Genomic DNA, 19212 nt, shown 5'->3' on the forward strand with positions numbered 1-19212 from the left:
CCAAGCAAGTGGGGAGTATTCCATCACACTCCTGACTTGTACCTTGTAGATGGCAGACAGGCTTTGAGGAGTGAGGAGGTGAGATTCTCACTGCCAAGATACTCCAGGCCAGGGGCGGCACGGTGGCACAGTGGTTAGCAATGCTGCCTCACAGTGCCAGGGACCCGGGTTTGATTCCAGCCTATGGCGACTATCTGTGTGGAGTTTGCACATTCTCCCTGTGTCTGCGTGGGTTTCCTCCAGGTGCTCCGGTTTCCTCCCACAGTCCAAAGATGTGCAGGTTAGGTTGATTGGCCATGCTAAATTGCCCGTAGTGTTCAGGGAGGTGTAGATTAGGTGGGTTATAGGGGGATGGGTCTGGGTGGGATGCTCTGAGGTTCAATGTGGACTTGTTGGGCCAAAGGGCCTGTTTCCACACTGTAGGGATTCTATGATTCTATGTCTTTGTGGAAAAGGGTTCTGTAGAAAGCATATATTCAAAACTTATTGGAATAATTATGTATTGTTTGGAATGTTCAATACAATTGCCATCCAAAACATTTAAAATATGATCCTTTCGATATAAAGTAGGCCTTAATGTGAGAAAAGGATGCATTTGTCATTTCTGATTAAATAGCAAGTTACTCTGTATTTCATTTCACATTTTTAAACTTGCAGCTTTTGTTCTTAAATGTGAATTAAGATCTGTGTCATGGATATACCCCTAAATTCTGATATTCTCTGTTTTCAGTTTTCATCTAATACCTTGAGCCATTTGGTGGGCTGGATCAGAACTGATAATTGTTTATTGATTTTTATATTGATCAATATAGTTGATCAGTTAATCACTTTTAATTAATCAGGACAGTTCTAATTTGCTCTAGGCTTTAAGTCATCTGGGACAAGAAAGGGGTTCTATTAAGTGAGTACTGACTGGAATGATTGTAAAGTTATAAGACCATTGGGATAGATTTCTAAAACATTGAAGGCCAGAAAATAGATTTTCATCCATTTATGATCTAAAATGTTATCAAAATATTAAAAATCAGGTATACATTTCTTCATTTAAGCAATTCATTTTACGTTTATCTAATAATGCTTCAGAAATTGAATGCACAATATACAGCTGTGGCCGATACGGAATGTTACTTACTTTGATGAAAACCTTGAAAACTCTCATGTGATAAAGTCGCTGGAGACTTATCAGGATTTTCTCACTCATGGATTACATTTTACATTTCACAGTCCCTTCTTGAATATGTGCTTAGACTGTACTTTAAAACAAATGTAGTGATTGTAACTAGGTCAGCCAGGTGGATTTCATAGAATATGAATTCTCTGATGGGGGCAGTTAACCTTGTCCAATCAAGGAGTCCTGGCTGACAGATATAAACAAGAGTGTCAGGAATTCTGCTCACACTGGTAATTGGCTCTGAGCTAGCTGGGTCAGTGTCATATACTATACATATGTAAATAAAGGGTGACTTGGTGACAGGATACCGGCTTCTCTGGAGTTACTTCAGTGCTGAAGAGAGAAAACTATGCTCCTGAAGAAATTCACTCACAGTCATCTTTTTGTTAGGGTAAGCATTTCTAGCATCATGCCGTTATTTTGGAAGCTTGACTCATTTGATCCTACTGTCGAAGACTGGGCCCAGTATGTGCAAAGAATGTGTTATTTTTTCTGGGCAAATGATACAGGTCTGATGAAAAGCAACAAGTAATTCTCCTGACAGCTTGTGGACCTGCAGCTTTTTCGGTTTCCGACAGCTTGTGGACCTGCAACTTTTTCGGTTTTTAAGAACCTAAGTTTCCCTGAGGCACCAGATACTGAAACTTTTTAAGAATTGATAGAATTAGTTAAGGAATATTATGACCTCTTCTAATTCTGAGACTCTGTTAGTTTTACTAGGCAATTCAAGAACCAAGGGAATCTATTTTGGGAGGTTAAGATGACTCGCAGAGGCTTGTGACTTTTGTCTTAAATCTTAATGAAATGCTGAGAGACTATTTGATATGTGGGATTAATGATGTAACTGTGTAAGACTGCAATCTAGCTGAAGCCCAACTGGACTTCAAACAGACACTACAACTGGCTGTATCATTGGAAAATGCAACAAATGGAGCATATGAATTGCAGGGTATTCCGATGGAAGTGGACATCTTTGCCAGTCCTATTGAGCTTGGGGAATGTCACATGAGTGAAGGCAATTGCATAGCCTCACTCAGGACATATCCTGAATAGAGGCACCCTGCTCGCTCTGAGGGAGCTGGATCAGTATCAAAGACTTTCCAAGTGTAAATAAAGGGTGATTTCGTGACAAGATACTGGCCTCTGTGGAATTATTTCATTCTTAGTTTTTTAGCTTCTGCCAATCTAAATCCTCCCCATCAGCAGTAGCAGATCTTCCTCCAAGGATATTGCTGAGTGCTGCTAAGATGCATCTTGAAGAGTTACGAGCAAAGCAGTTACCAATCAGCCGTATGTTCTTGAGAAATATGGGCTGTGAACGTGCAGTCATCTGCAAACAGGAGCTCACTCTGTAACTGTTTTGTGACTCTTGAGCCTTTGTAGATTGTAATGGTTGATGTCACAGTGAATTGAACATATTTCTATATCAGAATCTTTGCGTGTTTACAAAGCATGACCAAAAAGTAAGTAGCAAACAGAACTGGAGCTGTTGTGCAGCCTTTTAGATGCTATTAGTGATAGGAAAGGTATCTGATGAAGTGCCAATCTGCATCACACTGCCCATCACGGTGGCACAGTGCTTAGTACTGCTGCCTCATAGCACCAAGAACCTGGGTTTGATTTCAGCCTTAGGCAACTGTCTGAGTGGAGTTTGCTCATTTTCCCTGTGTCTGCGTGAATTTCTTCCGGTTTCGTCCTGCAGTTCAGAGATGTGCAGGGTAGGTGGATTGGCCATGCTAAATTGCCCGTAGTGCGCAGGGATGTATGGGTTATGCGGATTATCTGTGGGAAAGACAGGGATTGGATAGGATTATGAGTCTGGGTGTGATGCTCTTTGGAGAGTCAGTGTGGACTTGTTGGGTGGAATAGCCTGCTTCCACGTGATAAGGATTCTGATTCTGATCTTGCCATCCTGAAATGGGCGAATGACTCTGATTTTTTTTTCAGGGCAGCCACATTTGTACAGCTCATCTCACAGGCCTTCACCTGTATGCTGTGTCAAAGACCTTAGCTCAATGAACTGGTTGTAGATGTCCTTGTTATACTCCTGGGAAGATTGTTGAATTAGACACATGGCAAAATTTAATTGTTGCTCATCCAGCATAAATAACAGACTAGATGCAGAAGGTTTTTGACCAGAGGGTGTAATCTCAGAATAAATGGTTGCCAGTCAGCGCAATGATGAGGAGGAAATTCTTCTGTCAGAGGGTAGTGAATCTGTGTAATTCTTTACAACAGAAGGCTGTAGAGATTGGGTCATTAAGTGTACCCATGGCTGAGATAGACTGATTTTTAATCAGTAAGGGAATCAAGGGTTGCGGGTATAAGGCGGGAAAGTGGAGTTAAGGATTATCAGACCAGCCATGATCTCATTGAATGGCAGAGCAGACTTGATGGGCCAAATGGCTATTTTTGCTCTTTCATTCCGTGACTTTACAGTGATTTCGAGTACATCAAATCTGCAAGATGAATAACAATGCTGTTGAAAATAACCCTTGCACGAATTTTCTCACACTGGGGAGAAACGAAATACTACAATGTTTGTACAGGTGAGTTGTGAAGTTTCCTTATATTCACGTGCGTAATGCCCTGGTTCCAGATTAAACAAAAGGCTAATGAGTTGCCAAATAAGGTGAACTCCTCTACCTAATGTTTCTAGTGGAATGCCATCAGCGCCTAGGGACTTTACCACAGAAGGTTGTTTTATGCCTTGGTGAATTAGGTTTGAGATAGACTTGACCAGAACATGATGCTGTGGAAGAGATTGAGTGATATCATTACATTCTGGGTCCTTGGCTTTGGAGAATGCTAAAATACTCTGCCCAACCAGAAAGAATCTCCTGTCTGTTCTTTAAGAACTGGTTGCCATCTGTTGAGAGGGTAGGTACTATTGGTTTTGGGACCATAGACAGAAAACGATCATGAAAATCCTTCCTTATGAGCAGCTTCTTGAAACTGTAGCCTTTTTTCAATTGCTTCTTTATTTCTCTTAGTTTAACCTGCCCTGTGTGTATTTTGCTCAATGGTATTTATCTGTTTGTTTTTGTCAGCTATGTAGGTTCTGTGAATTTGTGCACATCATCTAGTAGCAGGTCTATAACTTGGTCATTCTCATGAAACAGATCTTGTGCTTATATTTGACAAGTCTAACATCCTCAGCTACTATACTGTGAGTGACATTCCTGAACTTATTCCAATTATTTTCAATGTCTGCATTATCTTCTGGGAGGCCAGCAAGTGGGAAAGATAAATTTTGTCTCAGTGCCACTTGTTAGCCAAGTCTTTTATGATAGCTGTGTAAATCTTTGTTTGTGGCTGTGTGTTGTAATGCCTTAGGTGTTATCTTCGAGGATATAACACTCTTGACAGACCAGTGGCCTGACTAGCGTAACAGTGCATCTAAGGCAGTGGATAAGGCACATGTCCACACGTTCTCTCTATTGTACAATAATGTTATCCAGTATGTGCCAATGTTTAGATTTAGTTGTATCCGTGTTTCAATTTATCAACTTGGAAAATCGTTCTTGTGACGGGGAGGTCACTGAACAGAAAGAAGAGGCTGAATCTTGGAGCTAATTCTACCAATACCATGGTGTCGCAGTTTTCCTCTCTTTGTATTATAGTCTGTACCAACACAGGCATTGAATTCACCAAGGATGATGAGTTTGTCCTGACATTGTTTCCTATGAGGATCCCACTGAGATCATTACAGAATGTTTCCTTGATCACATCTTTGTGTGACATTTTTGATGCTGCTGATTGTAACATGCTGATTTCTAGCTAGACTTATTCAAAATAACACAAGTCAGTTGTTGATAATCTTAGGAAATGAATCAAGCTTCAGTACTACTTCAGATTGAATAGCAAAGCCCACATTTGACTTTCAACGGTAGTTCTGGATTTACTAATCCAGTAGCATGAGTAACTTACACCTCCTGCCTCAAGATGAGACTCCTCTGCAGATGTTGTTCAGTTGAGTAACTGTGTCGTTGTTGGAATTTCCCCATATTCTAACTGAGTGTTGCCTATTTAATACCTTTACAACAAAGTCTTGAATGGTGACTAAGATTTAAATGTAGGTGAAAAGAATACATGTAGTATATGTGCACCCCTGGATAATGCATATTTATTTCTGATGTTGTCCAATTAGGATATAATAAATAGAATTTCAACACAGAAATGAACGTTTCAGTCCTATCCATCTATGCTACTGTTTATTCTCCACTCAAGCAGTGGTCCTAATTTTGTACGCATGTCCTCCTCTTATTGCTTATTTTGGTTTTTCTTCAACCACCTAAACAAACCTATTATGAAATTGACTCAGTTGCTAACTCCAGTAGCATGTTGGGCAAGTTCATAATGTTGTGTAAAAATGTTGCTCTTTTCTTATAGCTTCTCCTCTTGATTTTAGTATTATAGCTACAACTCCTTATTTCAGATCTAATAACCATAATAAACAAATTATTTCCAAACACTTTGGTGCATGTCATTATAATTTTATTTCCATTATTATTTGTCAAATTACACTGCTATTTTCTCTTTGCTAACAAACCCTCCTTCAATATTTCATTGTTTGAATTTATTTTACCTTCTGCAAACAGTGTCAATGCAAACCTCTTGTGTACCCTCTGTATTGTCACACCACCTTTCCTACAGTTTGGAAACAAGCTGTGCCAACTAATGCAACTGCAGTCTAATTTAATGTAAATCTCTTAAAACATTTTTTTTTAATATATTCTGTACATCTTGTCATAAAACCCAATAAGCCAATAGCTTTTGATTGCTTTATTTACCTGAGCTGCTGCATTTGACAACTTGTGAGCCTGAATTTCCAATTCCTTTTCTCTCCCACATTCCCTAAATTTGTCCCATTCCAAAGAATAGTTGTAATGTGTTTTTTTTTTAAATTTTGCCCTCTTTGGGAATCATTATTTGCAGTACCTTCTCTTTCAGCACAGTTAGACGATGTGGGTACCACTCCTTTTTATTTCTGTTTTTAATCATTGTTGTGAATAATGAACAGGACATGCTCCCAGTTCCAACCATTCAGAGATACTGCTTTTCACTCATCATCCCACTTTGTAGCTTCAAACTATGTCAACTAGTTTTCTCTACCCCACCACCCCGCCCATCCCCCCGCCCCACCTCTCCACCCAAAGTGCATATCTTTTAATTTTCATTAATAGTCTCTGGATACAACATTGTTATTTTGAAAGTTCTTTAATAGATTAAGTTCCCCCTCCACCATATCTGTCACAACCTATAGCATCATAAGACCACAAGAAATAGGAATAGGAGGCATTGTTGATCCCCCTCTGCCATTCAATGGGCTGTTGGACAACTGACATTCCTAATGTCCACTTTCCTGTGTTTTTCCCATTAACCTTGATTTCCCTACTAATCAAGACTCTACCTAACACAGCCTTGAATATGCACAAGGAAGCTGCCCTCACAGCTGTCTGTGGCAAATAATTCCAAAGACTTCAAATTCTCTGAGATGAAATGCCTCCTCATCTCAGTCTTAAATTGGTATCCCTTCATTCTGAAACTGTGCCCTCTGGTCCTAAACTCCCCCATAAGGGGAAACATCCTTACAGCACTTACCCTGTCTAGCCCATTAAGAATCTGATATGTTTCAATAAGATCATCTCTCACTCTTCTAAACTCAAATGACTAGAGTCTTTACCTGTTTAATCTTTGTGCATAAGACCATCCCTCCATATCAGGAATCATCCTAGTAAACCTTCGCTGAACTGCTTCCAATGAGGTAATATCCTTCCTTAAATAAGGGATTGTAAACTGCTTATAGTACTCCAGGTTTGGTCTCACCTGCACTTTGTACAATTGCAATAAGACTTAGCCATTCTTATACTCCAGCTCACATGAAATAAGGACCAATATTTCATTCATCTTCCTGACTGCCTGCTGCACCTGTGTGCCGATTTTCTGTGTCTTGTGCACAAGTTCTCCCAAGTTCCTTTGTGTTGCATCTTTCTGCAATTTTTATGCATTTAATTAACACTCTGCTCTTTTGCTCTCCAATCCAAAATGAACAACTTCACAATTTCTCACATTATATTCCATTTGTCAATTTTTTGTCCACTTATCTAAACTATCAATATCTCTCTGTAAACCGATTATATCCTTCCTGCAACTTACCTTTCTACCATTTTTGTGTCACTGCAAATTTGGCTGCTGTACATTTGCTTCTTTCCTTCAAGTCATTTATATATATTGTAAAACAGTTGTGGACCCGTCTCAGTAGGAATCTGAAATATAATTTCTGTCTTCCATTTACTTGAGGATGTTTGGGCATTTCTAACTTACTGTCTTCTCTAAAACTTTTATTTCATTTATCATTCTATTTTCTGTCTTGCTTTTAACCTATTCAGGCTTTAACACCTCATGGTATTTTTCTCTTTTATAAAGAGTGAAGTGAAGTGAAGTAATTACTAAGTATTCCTGACAATTATTATTATTCTCTCTGAACCCATTATCCTTTCCTCTCAGGAGCCCAACCTCACATTTAGCAATTATCTTTTTACTGATATATTTGTAGCATACTTCTACAGTTCATTTTAGTATTCCCAACCAATTATGACATCAAATGTCTTTCTGTAGTTCAGTGAAGACATAGCAGTACATGAAGTAACAATACCTCTTTTAGTGAAGAGTTGCAAAATTGCATGATAAATTAGCATCCATATATTGCAGTGAATGAACTTTAAGATTTCAAGAAACCTTGAATGAAATAACTTCTTCTTTTTGAAGTTCCCTCATCCTCTGGGAGGATTTTTCATATGTTGAAGTAATTAGAAGTGCTAATTAATATATGAAGGAATTCCTTGGGGGAGGTAATGGCTAGTGGTATTATTGCTAGACTATTAATCCAGGAACTCAGCTAATGTTCTAGGGATAACAAGGTGTAGGGCTGGATGAACACAGCAGGCCAGGCAGCATCGGAGGAGCAGGGAAGCTGATGTTTCGGGTCTGGACCCTTCAGAAATGGGGGAGGGGAGGGGGACTCTGAAATGAATAGAGAGTGGGGGAGGCAATGATGGAAGGTGGATAGAGGAGCAGATAGGTGGAGGGAAGACAGACAGGTCAAGGAGGCAGGGACGGAGCCAGTAAAGGTGAGTGTAGGTAGGGAGTTGGGATGGGGGTTGGTCAGTTGGGAGGGAGGGGCGGGTAGGTGGGAGGGAAGATGGACAGGTCAAGGAGGTGGGGATGAGGCTAGTAGGTAGGAAGTGGGGGTGGGGGTTGGTCAGTGAGGTGGGAGGAGCGGATAGGTGGGAGAAAAGATGGACAGGTCAAGGAGGTGGGGATGAGCTGGGCTTGTCTTGCGATGAGGTTGGGGGGTGGGGAGATTTCAAAGCTTAGGGATCTAGGGATCTAGGTTTGAATTCCACCACAGCCTTGAAGTTCCCCTCTAAGCCACTCACCATTCTGACATGGAAATATATCACTGTTCCATCACTGTCGCTGGGTCAAAATCCTGGAATTCCCTGCCTAAGGGCATTGTAGATCAACCTACAGCATGTGGCCCAACCAGTGATGCCCATTTCCCGTGAGTGAATAAAATACTTTACATCCATCCAAATAGCCTGTGCCATACTGAATACTGTATTAAAGTATCAGCCTTGTTCATGAATATTTGTGTTACAGCTTATGTTTATAAAAGGATCTAAACTGATAATATTTTAAATTTTGATCAACACACATCAAAAATAAATTTGTTGACCAGGGGTGTAGATTTTTATTGTTCATGAGTTATGGGCATCTCTGTCTAGGCAAGAATTTATTGAGTTACCCTAGTTGCCCCTGAGAACATAATGGTGAGCTGCTTTCTTGAACCGCTGCAGCCCTTGGGATGAAGGTACACCAACAGTGCTAGTCAGAAGGAAGTTCCAGGATTTTGACACAGGAACAGTGCAAGAGCGGTGACATACTTCCAAGTCATGACGGTGTAAGGTTTGGAAGGGTGCTGCCCTTGTATTTTTTGTCTAGATGGTAGAGGCCCAGGATTTAGTAAGTGTATGGATTCTGGTTTGCAATCAGTAAAATTGCTGATTTTTCGGTGGTTCAAATCACCCCCAGATCCCTGGTTCTGAAACTGGACTTATTTAGAAATGTGAAATGAAGAAGTTATTATACAGATGTTTCCGAGGCAGAAGAATCTCTGCGTTTATTAAATACAAAAGGTGAGTATATTACAAGAAATAAAAGGCAAATGCAAAACAGTGAAATTGACACTATCAATTATACAAAGGACAGTACTTAAATACACTATTAAATTAAACACAGGTTAAATATTATTAGAAGCTAAACGGCAGTTTTAATCACAGACACGTTAATCAGTATTGCTATGCTTAGGGTTCCCTGCACTGCCACCAAACACCTCCCCCTCCTTGCTAGCTAAGTTAGATACTTTGGGGTCTCAAGGAAATAAGCTCACCACTGGGCATAAATACGATTTGAAATATAGCTGGCCGTTCTCGCTTGCTGTAGCCAATGCTTTGATGAGGATTTCGGACAGTGTAGGCTTTCAGCCTGATTTGAGTCCGCTGATGTGGTAAGATGTGTTTTGGATTTATTGGGTGAGTACTTTGGTTTTCTTACTTTATGGTGGTTTTTGCGAGCTGGTTTTCACCTCTGGGTGTGTCTGAGACCTTGTGGTGCCGGTCAGGTTGGTGATTTTCCGAGGTTGTCGGTTGTCAGATCTGCAGGTCGTGGTTGGTTGCTGTTGGTTGGTGATGGCTTTAGGGATCGCTGTTGGTGCAGTAGCTCTCTGGAGTCCTTCTCCTGGTGGTAGCTGCAGGGATAGTTCTTGACTGAGATTGCTATCTCTCAGATCCCTTTTCTGGGGGTAGATGTGGGGATAACTCTTGGGGCAGATTGTTCTTGGATCTCTGTTCTAGAGATAGTTGTGCAGAAAGTGCTTGGGGAGATAGCACTCAGGTGAGGTCAGGAGCCTGCAATTATACTAATTGCAGGCCTCTTACCTTCACACCAAATCTGTGCTTCCCATTGTGTTACTGCTGTTCCCTTTTGAGGCAGTTGGCTTCCTGATAGTTTAGAATAGGTGTAAATGTATTTCGATTAAGTGGAATGTCCAGTATTTCTGTGAATTAATATTAATTGAAGTTGAATGTCTTGGTAGTAGTAAAGGCTCCATAATGTCTGGATTAAGTTGATTTCTCAGGTCTGAAACTTTAGCTTTCCTGCTCCTCTGATGCTGCCTGGCCTGCTGTGCTCCTCCAGCTCCACACTGTGATAATTAAGCCGGCTGCTTTGTCTTGGATGGTGTCATGCTTCTTACCTGTTATTCGAGGTACAGGTGGTACTGGAATCGCTGAGTCATCACTTCAGCGGGGGCGGGGGGGGGGGGGGGGGAATAGAAATGCCGTATGGTGCATGATCCTGCTGCCATCTCTCGGGGTGACGGCATTTGTATTCAAAAAACTGCCATTCCGCCATCCCCTAGACATTGCCTTTCAGCCAACCCAGACTGCTGCCAGCCTGCCATCCATATCTACTTCACCAGACCCATTTCTCGTGGATGTTGGCAGACATTAAGAAGAGTTCCTTGCTGCAGAATTCTTGGCACCTGAGCTGTTCAGTAGTCATCATGTTTAGATGGTTGGACCAGTTTGAATGCTAACCCTGAAAATTGTTGGTAATGGGGTATTTCAGCGATAGTAATGCCATTGAACATCACTGAGAGGTGGTTAGATTCTTTTTTGTTCAGCCTGGTAGTTGCGTGGCACTTAACTCATGGATATTAGTTACACAATAGCACTACACGTTAGATAATTTTTTTTTCAGAAAACTGAGGTGGGAGATGGATCTCATGTGATATGTAAAATAATTTTTAAAGAACAACAAACACATTGAAGTTTCTGTCTACAGTGGTACAGCTGTTTAGAAAGTGATTTATACTGTGTTATTACTACTTCCCCAAACACAATGGGCAGACAGTTGAGCTACTTGCTAACACTATCGTTGGTTGGCTTCAATGCATGATGCAGCTTGACATGTCTTCTGACTTCCTTTTGCCTTACTGAGATGTTTTCCCCACCATTCAGCATATCTTATTTGCAATTATGAAGGTGATCATGAGGACAGACCTATCCGTACTTGCGTCAGTGGTTTGATTCATTCAACTTGAAATACAGTTTGCCACCAGGCAGCATGTTTTTAGAGACATCACTTGTAATTCATATTATAAAGCTTTCCTATCTTAAATTTGTCCTAAAATAGCCAGGTTTGAAACCAACTAAACTAAGTGAAATAAATTTTGTCAGGTTGTGAAGCTCTGGCTCTGTTTTTTTTGCTCTGTTGTTTACTTGTTATACAGTCAGGATATGCTATTGGCAAATAGCCTGGAAACGGAGCACAAAATATCTCTCACGCGCAGAATTTTTTTCCTCCTTTCTTTTTCATAGTTATGCTTTTATTTCCTCTTAACCTTAAACTGCGTTCTGAATTATAAATCTCCCTTCAACATTGTGAGCTATCCAGGATAGGATATTGGAGCAACTTTAAATATGAGAAACTTCCAGACCAAAGATTAGTTCCTGTTTTGTAACTATGTGGGAATCACAGCTGCTGTTATTGGCATTAACTCAGCAGTGAGGCATTCAGCAGTATTAATTGTGAACCTTTAAGTCCAACTAAAGAAATAAAATATCTCCAATTCACTGTGAAAAGGAATGCTATTTTTATTCGCAATTACATGTTTCAGTCTTAAATTTCGGAAACGTTTGCAGTGACATAAACTCAACAGCAACATTAGGTTCAGCCTGTGTGTAATGGCTAATATAGTCATTCAGTTACAGGACACCTGTTATTATTTTCAAGTGATACTTGAAATTGAATTATCACGATTAGTAAAGCAGTAACAGGTAGTTAATAGCATAACTCATTCACACTTTTAAGTCATAAATGCTCCCATACCATATAGTATTAATTAATAATTAATTGAACATTGGCCAAATAGTAAATTCTGCCTTCCTCCATACCACTAGTACTAAAATTGTATTGTGGTAGTTCAGAGCTATCCTATTTTTGCTATCAATGGACAACCTAATTTTTATTGAAACCTTATTCAGAATCACAGAACTATCATGTCACAGAAGGGGACTGGTTGATGTGTTGTGGCTTGCATTGGCTGTCTGAATGAGCCATTCACTTGGTACCATTCTCCTACATTTTCGGATAATAATCCAATTCCTTCTTGAATGCCTGGATTGAACTGCCTCCAGCACGCTTTCAGGCATCACATCCCAGATCATACCCATTCACTTCCTGAAAAGGTTTCTCTTCATGTTACTATTACTACTTATGTCAACTGTTTTAAGTCTGTGTCGTTTCATTCTCAAACCCTCCATCAATGGTTTCTTCCCTATCTAATCTGTCCAAACAACCGTCTTGATAATTACCACAAAATCTCCTCTGAACCTTCACTTCTCCAAGGCAAATGGATCAACTTCAGTCTATCTATGGAACTGAAGTTCCTCATCTCTGGATCCATTCTTGTGAATTTTTTCTGCACTTTTTCTAAAGATTTCACATTTCCTAAAGTGTGTTGCACAGAAGTGGACACATCATTTCTGTTGAAGCCAAACCAGTGTTTTGTGTAAATTTAACATAACCTCCTTGCTCTTTCTATCCCACTATTAGAAAATGCGAAGATACTGAATGCTAGTATGAACTGCACTATCAACTTTTCCTGCCACCTTCAATGATATGTGCACATTGGCACCCAAGTGCCTCTGTTCCTGAATCTCTCTCGAATTGGATTGTTTATTTCACATTATCTTTCTGTGTTCTTTTTACCAAACTAAGTCACTTTGCAAATCTTTGCAATGAAAATCATCTGCCACTTGTTTACCTATTCCACCAACTTGTCTATGTACTTTTGAATTTCTACGCTGTCATCCTCACAGTTCAGAATGCCTCCAGATTTTGAAATTCCTCCCACTACACTAAGACCTAGGGAGTTAGAATATATCAGGAGAAGCAGGGATCCTAATACTGCCCCTTGTGGAACTCAAATACAAACCTTCCTCCAGTCCAAGAAGCACTACTCTTAACCTGTCACTTAGTTCATCTCATATCCATGTTATTACTAACCCTTTCATTCTGTGAGATCTAACTTTGCTGACAAGTCTGTGTGGCACTATTTCAAATGCCTTTTGAAAGTTCATGTCCACCACATCAACAACATTACCCTCATCAACCTGTTCTGTCACCTCTTCAAAAATCTCTAAGATAGCTACAGAAATTCATGCGGATATTCCTTCATTCTTCACTATTTGCTCATGTAACTGTTTATTTTGGCTTGAATTATTTCTTCTCGAAGGTTCTTCACCAGAGTCACTCCTACTGTCCTGTAGTTCCTGAGTTTTTCACCATCTTTTTAACATTTGGAATTTGCCAGTACTCTGGCACTATCCCTGAATGTAAACAAGACTAGAATATTATGGCCAGTGCCTGGATAATTTCCACTCTCTCCTTCCTCTGTATCCTTGGATGCATCTTATCTGGGACTGAGCTCTGTCTTCAAACCGATTCTTTGTGTTTGCTTAAGATCTCCAGCATCTGCAGTGTTTTGATTTTATTTGAGTACCATTTTCACATTCTGTAAAGCCATTTTGAGCTTTAAATATGCTTGCTGTTTACGTAGTTCATAAATGGTGCTGGTTGAATCTTACCTGTTGGAGTGCATGACTGAGGGGTCTGTAAAATGGCCTGTGAAGGCATGTGTAGTGGATCACCTGTTGTCCTCCCCACACAGTGACATCTTCAAAAGGGTGGAACATGACAGCCCTCACAGCCAGAGTCCAATTGAGCTATTAAAATGGACATTTCAAGGCCTCACTCTTCCTTGCTGGCTTTAAGCAATGGTAGGGGATCTCTCCCAATGGACTCAGAGGAGATAGCCTTCATCTTTTGACACTCTCATGTCCATGGAAGAGCTGCTGGTGGATGTGGCTGCACCTGCACTTATTGCACTTCCTGCCCTCGCCAACTTCCCAACCTTTAACCCCCTTGGCCTGGTGGACTGATCCTGGCTGCCCCAAACTCCACAGCTTGTTGTGACTGTATTGCTCTTCTGTTGCATCCTTTGCTTCCAAATGACATTGCTGAGCTGCCAGTCCTTTGATTGGCTTCTGCTGACAAATGCAGCCCTGGATCCTACAGATCACAGATATGGGGTCATCCCTCGTACCCCATCCCCTCCCCACAGCTTCTGAGCCTACCAGGCTGACTGCTGCAGTACAATAACTAAATCCGGCCCCACATTTCAGTGTTGTCAAACAGTCAAAGATAATTAAACTTCAGAACCTTCACCAAATTACATGTGTTCATTTCAGCAAGTGCAAGATTCTTAAATGGTGCTTGTTAGTGCTATGAGCAAGATTGCTAGAGTGTGGTTCAGAATAATGCCAACACAATTGGTTTGATTCCCATTCCAGCTGACATACCCTATGGATCTGCCCTTCTGAGTATATGGTAATAACAAACAACCATCCTATAAAAGCTGCCAAGAGGAGAATGTCTGCTGACACCTCTAAGATGCTGTTGGTACATATGTGCGAAACATGCATGTGCAGTACCCCTGCCAGAATTGCAGAGACATCATTCTGACCCTTTTGCACATACTTATTGTGCTTACTTGGGCGTGGCCATTTTTTTACTGGCAGGGCACTTCACAAAGTAAGCATGTGTGGAACTTTGCACAGTATTTTGGGGGTACCAGGATATACAGCTACGAAGAAAACAGCTTCGGAAGATGCAGCAGCAGACAATGAGACAAGGACCTGCCTTAGGGCAGAGCGCATATGAATGAAGATGCTTGAATCTTTCAAAATATTTATCCCAGCTGCTATTAGATGTAGTTGACGAGCTGTAAATATTCTGCAAAAAAACCTAACCATGATTTTACTCTGAATTTATTATTGCTAATAATATTCCAAGATTGCATGCTAATGTTTCATCCTTGTTTATATTGTTTGCTTTGAAAAATCACATTTGCAGACCAGGCTATGATTAATTGTTATCAACATATGACACTTGTAAAACTTATGAAATGAAGGTGTGTGCCCTTTTAAAATGTTGTTATTTGACTTCAGGGTAACATGATTTTCTAATTCTTCTTCTTGCACTAGCTTTTAGCTGTTCTTAATATCAACGGAAGGAGAGTGAACAGCAAAATGATTAAACCTGGAGGTGTTGGCTACCCAATTAAAAGGCAGTGGCTCAATCTACATTCAGGGTAGGAGGGATTTGTCCCTAAGGCAAGCTACTGATCACCTACTTCATACATTTTATTATTACTTTTTAAAAATTGGATGATAAAAGGCCATTTAAAATTACTGAACAGTTTAATAGGATTGACTAAATTGTTTGACTGGATGGTGTCAGCTTTCCCAGTGCTTTTATTGTAGCTGTAATATACAGTGCAGTTTATTTATAGTCATCGCACCGGCATTGTGCTGTTTTGGCTCTGTGCACCATGTAGAATGAAGTAGTGAATTTGTTTTGCTATCTTAAGCTCTTACAAAACAAAGTGCAGAGATTTTATGATGAATGGTACAACAGTGCCATTCTTTGATCAGAACTGTAGATGAGACTGTGCAACATGGTTATCCCAATCTGTCAAGTTCATAGTTCCTTGAAAGCAGAGTTACAATCAACAGGATAGTGAAGAAGGTGTTTGGTTTGCTTGCCATTATTGGTTGGTGCATTGAGTATAGGAGTTGGAAGGTCATGTTGGGGCTATACAGGATGTTGGTTAGGCCACTTTTGGAATACTGCATTCGGTTCTGGTCTCCCTGCTATTGGACGGATGTTGTGAAACTGGTACGGGTTCAGAAAAGATTTACAAGGATGTTGCCAAGGTTGGAGGTTTGAGCATAAGGAGAGGCTGAATAGGCTGGGGCTGTTTTACCTGGACCGTCGAAGACTAAAGGGTGACCTTATAGAGGTTTATAAAATCATGACGGGCATGGATAGGGTGAATATTCAAGATCTTTTCCCCAGGGTAGTGGAGCCCAAAACTATAGGGCATAGGTTTAAGGTGAGCAGGGAAAGATTTAGAAGGGCCCTAAGAGGCACCTTCATCATGCAGAGGGTGGTGCGTGTATGGAATGAGCTGCCAGAGGAAGTTGTGGAGGCTGGTACAATTACTACATTTAAAAAGCACCCAGATGGGTATATGAATAGGAAGAGTTCAGAGGGATATGGGCTAAATACTGGCATATGGGTTTAGATTAATTTCGGATATCTGCTTGGCATGGACAAGTTGGATTGATGGGTCTGTTTCCATGCTGTACAGCTCTGATTCTAAGTTAATTTTTAAGTTAATGTTTCTGTGTCTATCAAAAACTTGCTTCTGCTTTGAATAAAATCAGAATTCGATGACCTAAGTCAGTTTTCACAAAACAGTTGTCAATCAACATCTGTCATCTTGCAATAACTTTTATTTTAAGTTCTATTTGCTTGCTTTCTCAATAGTGATTATAATAAGCTACTTACCCTTACTTGAATCTACACGACTGGTATCATAGATGGAGGCTTGGACTTGGAGAATTATCATCTTGCACAGAAACAAACAATCATTGCTATGAGAGTTTTCATCTACATGTAGATCTGTATCCATGATTACCTTCAATAGATGGTTGTCTATTGGAAAGATATTGTTTGACATCTGTGTTCATTTCCTTCTTTCTTTATGCTACTGAAATTGCTGCAGTGATGAACGGTTTTATTGATTGAAGTTAAGGTAAGATAACCAAAAAGAAAAGGAAGTGTTTGAAATTACAGTACTTGTTAATGTAAAATAAATACATGAAAGTGATTCAAGTACCATATAATTGAGCTGTACAACAACTAAAGAAGTGGCAACTCTTAAGTAGGAACAGACAGTATTGGAATGGTCTAACATGTTCCTGCAGCATTCCAAAGGGTAAAGCATTTTTTTTGTTTAAAAAGCTGGCAGATCTGCTTTATTTCTTGCATTTGTCTTTTTTTAATTTCTAACACAGACTTCATTTTCACTTGGGAGTTCGCAATTTGAGTTCTATGCTGCTCATTCCTTTAAATTGTTTGCAGAGGTGTATGAAATTTTCTTTGTGCTCAGTTGACCATCTGATGGAGTGGCACATGAAATGAAGATATATCATATTGAGGGGGGAAAAAGAAAACTGACAGACATTATATATATTGGAATTGTTTCCAGCTTGCTATTTCTGAACAAATTCACAGAAATAACAATTGATTAAATGCTTTCAATTGAGTAAGACAATACCGAGAAGGATGATCATGTCAAGCAAAAATGCAAAAGGGACTATGGAGCGCGTAGCAAAACAACATTAGTCAGGATGTATTTTTGTACTTTGTGTGAACATTTCCTGTTCAGAGTGGCACCAATATATGATTAATGATCCAGAGCTCATATCTTTCTCCTTGAAATGTTATATTTAATACGGTTTAGGAATACCTCATTTACAGTGATCAACCTAACATCTGTGTAGCAAGAAAAATCATGCATCTGAAATGAAGCCATTTTATTCTGTAATGTTTTAAATCATTTGTACTTAGTTGCATCTGTGTATCCAAGGGAGGTCTTGTGGCATAGTTGTTAGCATTCCACCCCCTCAGCTGGGTGCTGTGGGTTCAAGTCCTGCTCCAGGACTCGATAGTCAAGAAAGATCTGTTCATAGTTCACTCAAACAGATTGAGTATCAACTTGTTAATCCTTCCAAAAAATTCCAGTGGCAGGAATTAAGGGTGTGAATGATCCATTCCTCCACCATCACTATCTATAGCTCCAGGATTACAACTGCATTTAAAAGTGCATGTTGCCACAGCAACTCTAAATTCCTAGGGGGTGAGATGAGGATCAGAGGAGGATGGTTGGCTCAGTTAGCTGGTGTGGATTCGGTCAGTGCTAACAGCACAGACTTTGATTCCTGTTTAGGAGGGATGTAATCAGGATCTGCCTCCTTCCCCTTACATGGTGGAGGACCTGATGATGTGGTTCAGACGTAATTTGGGCAGAGAACTTGAAGTGTATGCTGAAGAGAGAACACAAAACAAAGAAGATGAAAAAGAGGTAAGTTCTGAAAGGGATAGCAAGAACTGCAGAATCTGGAGTCAGAAATAACAGTGTGGAACTGAAGGAACATGGCAGGCCAGACAGCATCAGAGGAGCAGGAAAGTTGACGTTTTGGGTCGGGACCATTCTTCATCAATGTTGGTTCGGTGTGGGGGGGGGGGGGGGGGGGGGGGGGGGGGGGCATGTTCTGAAAAGATTCAATTCAAGCTTTTAAGGGTGGTCTGAATGAAGGCCTGCATATAAACTGATTACATAAACAAAACTTTTTTGAGTACTAAATGCTTTTGTGAAAAATGTTAGTACAAAAGAGAACACAACTGAATATGAATTAAACCCACCTGAATACAATGCTCACTTGATATTTAAAGTTAATTGTATTGTTGATGTTTTAATGGAAGGACTTCAATGACTCACTTCTAATTGGTTACATAAACTAAACTCAGCAGGCACTTGTTCCAATGTATGAGCTAGGGAAAGGGGTATATATCTGTGTTGATAAAACATTGAATGTTGCAGAAACACTGTTCAATATTAATGTTGCTTTTCTAGTGTGAAGTGGATGTATCTTCTCCTTCCATAATCTGTTAAAGGGAGAAAAGAAGGATTTGCATTAAAACTCATGACTTCAGGACATCTCAAATCACTCCACAACCGGTGAAGTATTTTGAGGTCATCGTTACAATGTACGAAACATAGCAATCAATCTGCACACAGAAAGCTCTCACAAAACAGTAAGGGATAAGAGCCACATAACCTGTATTTGTGATAGTAGGAACTGCAGATGCTGGAGAATCCGAGGCAACAAGGTGCAGGGCTGGATGAACACAGCAGGCCAAGCAGCATCATAGGAGCAGAGAGGCTGACGTTTTGGGCCTAGACCCTTCATCAGAAAAGGGGGAGGGGAAGGGGGTTCCAA

This window comes from Rhincodon typus, chromosome 19, assembly GCF_021869965.1.
Source record: "Rhincodon typus isolate 14 chromosome 19, sRhiTyp1.1, whole genome shotgun sequence".
In the NCBI taxonomy this organism is placed as follows: domain Eukaryota; kingdom Metazoa; phylum Chordata; class Chondrichthyes; order Orectolobiformes; family Rhincodontidae; genus Rhincodon; species Rhincodon typus.